Genomic DNA, 4,793 nt, shown 5'->3' on the forward strand with positions numbered 1-4,793 from the left:
TCTTTGTGCAAAAAATAGCGCCCTTAAAACAGAGAAATACATATATAACTAAAATAGGTTTTTTATATATATAAAGTATATATATATATATGATGCATATCAATAAGTTGTTATGTAATATATATAAACATACAGACATATAAAAACACACACATATATATACAAACTCAAAACCATACACCATGTAAGTGGATGTTCGTGTGTGTGTGTGTTTGTTTCGCATATATGTATGTATACACATATATGCGTAAACACACACACCACACGCACACTCCACTTACATGTGTTTTTGAGTTTTTGAGTTTGTATATATATGTGTGTGTGTTTATATGTCTGTATAGATACATGTGTAGACACATACACCACACGCATATATATATATATATAAAATATAATATATAATATATATATATATATATATATATATATATTATATATATATATATTATATATTAAAATATATATATATATATATATATATATATATGTATGTATGTATATTGACATATATATATATATATATATATATATATTATATATAATATATTCATATACATATGTATAGATATTATATACATATATATATGTTGTGTGTGTGTGTGTGTATGTGTGTGTGTTGTTTTATATATTTATATATATAAATATAAAAATATATGTTTTGTATTTACAAATATGTAAATGCATATATTTATGTATATATATATTGGATGATATATATATATATATATATATATATATATATATATATCTATATATATAATAATATATATTATTATATGTAGTGTATCGGCTGCGCACTCGCCGACTCTAAGGGCGATCTCGCCTGGACTGACATCGTCCTCGGGCGCCGAGTGGTTGGCCGGGTCTTTACCATGCCACATGTTTCTGCCTTCTCTACCACGGAACAAGGACGTGGGGAAATCTGCGATGCTGCCATTGACTTGGATGAGACATCCCGGGCTCCGCTTCCACCAACGAGGCGGGCAGTGTTACGAAATAATTAAACTGGTTATAAAAAAATAACCAAAGAACGTATTTTAAAACCAAGTCTCGTTACTTGGATGGTGTTGAAGTCTCCGAGAAAAATAAAGATTTATTAATTTCCCAGCCCCATACCGTAATTGTACATTACCAGTTTTTTCCTATGTATACTTTCCTTCCAAAGTGTCACAATAGCCCCTGAAGGGAGGAATGGTCGTTGATAGTGTTTTTTCTCTCCCTCCCTTTTTCACGGTTGTTTGGGTCGTTGGCTTGTTTGGACTGCCGGACTATCGGGTTGGTAGTCCAACTCTTATTTGCATATTTTCTTCTTTTTTCGCGCCATGCCTGGGGCATGGCCGAGGGTCTTTTTTTCTGGTATAAATACCCCTAGTTTTGTGAGGGGAAGACAGTTCGGTCCTGACTTCTTGTGTGTACTGTGGTCCCGTCCTCGGTGTGCTCGCTTTGGATTTACTTTTGTGATTTACCTCGTTTCCCACGCCGGGATTTTGCCGAGATTGTCTCCGCAAAGCTAAGTATTCTTTTAGTGGTTGTGTGTGGGGAGAACCTGGTCTCTTTTGGACTTTGGCGTGTGGCACGCTTCATCACCATCTGTGGGGTGCATCTTTTTCACTGTCCCAAGGGGCACTTGGTGAACTAAAAAGTGGTGAGTATAAAAGGCCCCATTCACACAAAGGAACACTGCTTGAGGATCCGTACCTCCAGTGTGCCATTCCTTGATTTTAAACTAAGTCAATACTTGTTTCCCTTCCCTCAGATCGGGATCCGTACCTCCTGGGGGGAAAAGGTTTATTTCAATAATCTCGCCCATAATAATTTCAGGGCCATTTTACTTTTTACTTCTTTTACTTTGTTTCGATTTGCTGTCTTGATACCTGCCCGACCTTGTGGGTGTCAGGCGGGTCCGTGATTTGTGGTCCTCTGTGGTGTTATTTTTCTGCTATTTGGCCTTCAAACGCTAAATTATGTTTCTTATTTGTTTACACAAGTGTTTTTATTCAGTTTATCAGCACTAGTTTGTTTTAGTTTTTTTTTTTTTTTTACGTTAATCTCCATTTTGGGTTGGAGATTAACTTGCTCATATTAGAGATTAGTATGTGTTCTGCAAAAAACACTGTTTAAAATACTTATGGAGTTGGGACCCAACTTGGGTGTGAAAATACATTGAGTCTATTTTTGAGTATATCTGGTGTGGTTTTCACGTGCATCACCCCCGCTGTGATCAAATTGGTGATGTACGCATCTATAAAAATTTCCCATGACTGAATTACCTGGTATACCTTCCTAGTGAGTGCAACTTGCCCGTTTAATAAACTCATCCCCATCCTAGAGCTTTCACTTCCAGTCCCAGTCGGGAAATTTACAGGTGATATTTACCACCTTCTAAACTATGGTTATAAACAAAGGGCCGAATGCTTGAAATTTTTTTCCGGGACAGGGGCCCTCCTAAACAGCACAATTGCTGGTTACTTTTATCTTGCAACCCCTGAAAGGCTGTAAAAAGGCTTGATAAATCAGAGTATATTAAGCTGACATTCTAGAACAACCCTTAACTTTGCTATACCTGGGTTCCCACTCCCAGCAGGTGGATGCTCAAACCGAAGGAAAGGAAGAATTTTTAATGATCTTGCTTTTTTCTTCCAAACACGTCCACGCAGACGCTCCCTACGCCTATCTCCCTTTTCCACATTTACACACTTACACATCCAACATTCAGCACATACATCCTGTATTTTCCTTCCAAACCCTTCTCTCATACAACATTCCCACCCACATACACAACACACACGGTTCCCGAACCTACTAATCGGGTGGTGGCAGCGTGACGTAGGCCTGGAACTTTACATCTGTTCACTGCAGACGAATCTTTTTCCTTAATAAAAGTATCTATTCTCGGTTGAGCCTGAACTCACCCAGACATATTAAAATCTACTGGGTCTAAAGCCCCGCTACTATATATATAAAATATATATATATATATATATATATAAAAATTATATATATATATATATATATATATATATATAATATATATTATATATATATAAAAATTATATATATTATATATATTTTATTTATATATATATATATATTATATATATATATTTTATATTTTATATATATATATATAATATATTATATATTATATATATTAAAATATATATATATTATATATATATATATATATTATATATTATATATATATATATATAATATATATTTTATATATATATATATATATAATTATAATATATAATTATAATAATATATATATAATATATATATATATATATAATATATATTATTTGATAAAATATGATATATAATATATATATATATATATATATATATATACTAACCCCCTTTTAAAATTTTAATATTTTTGATTTCAATCAACGAGAAAAGATACTTATTAGAAAAGATTCGTCTGCAGTGAAATGTAAAGTTTCAGGCTTTGTCAGCTCCCCAAGATTATTTTTTCGGAAACGTGTTGATTGTGATATGTTGGGTGTGAAGTTGTAGAAGAAGGTGGAAGAAATACTAGGGTTATGTGTGATGTTGGATGTTTTAATGGTAAATGTGGAATGAATACGTAGGTATTGCTGACTGTTTTGGAAAACAATGGGTTAAAATTTTCCTTTTCGGTTTGAGATATGCTGGGGTGGAACCGGTATGCAAGTTAAGGTTTTCTAGAAAAAGCACTTATATATTGATTCATAACTTTTACACCCTTTTGGGGTTTAAATAGAGTACCACATTTTGCGTTATAGAACCTTTCGAAAAAGTTTCAAGATTCGGGTTAATAACCATAGTTTATAAGTGTTATCACCTGTATTTTTGGGATGAGTAAACCTAGATTATGATTTTTTATTACACGGGACAAGTTATCATAGATATACCAGAATTCAGTCATAAATTTTATAGATGGTAATTCACCATTTTATCCAGCGGGGGATGAGTGAAACCCCACGATATTCAAAATGATATGTATTTTAACCTAATTGCTCCCAATATAAGTATTTATTAAATTTTAGACGAAACATACTAATTCTAAAAATAGCAAGTTAAATTCCAACCAAAAGATTTTAAATAAAAAAAAAAAAAATAACAAACCTAGTGCTGATAAACTATAAAAATTTTAAACAAATGAAATAATTTAGCTCGAAAAATAGCATAATATAACAAATAGGCCAAATTAGCTCCTACACCCAAATGGAGTATAACAGAAATAAAAAAAAAAAGTTTTAAAAAAAATGTAAAATAAATAAAAACTTATTAAATAACCTTTAATTTGAAACCTAAATTAGGGAAGGAAATAGTATTGACATTTTTTAAATCAAGAATGCACAATGGAGGTACATCCTCAACAGGTTTTTGGTGATGGTCCTTTTTATCAAGACACCAAGTCCCCTTGGACAGTGAAAGTACCCACAGATAACGTGCCACACCCAAGTAAAAGGACCGTTTTTTACAACAAACTAAAAAAATACTTAGCTTTGGAGTACAATCTGGAATACCTGGGGTGCGAGGTAAAACAAGTAAATTCCAACGAGCACACCGATAGGGAAAGTACACACATAGCAGGAGAACGTCTTCCCCCAAACAGGGTATTTATACCGAAAAAACCTCAGGCCATACCCCAGGCATGCGCGAAAAGAAAGAAAATATGCCACCAAAATAAGAAATTGGAACCTACCCAAAAACCCAAGAAATAAGTTTACCCCGGCAAGTCACACAAACCCAAGGTTCCCACCGACCCAACAACCTTTGAAAAAAAGCAGAAAGGGAGGAAA

This window comes from Penaeus monodon, chromosome 6, assembly GCF_015228065.2.
Source record: "Penaeus monodon isolate SGIC_2016 chromosome 6, NSTDA_Pmon_1, whole genome shotgun sequence".
NCBI lineage: Eukaryota > Metazoa > Arthropoda > Malacostraca > Decapoda > Penaeidae > Penaeus > Penaeus monodon.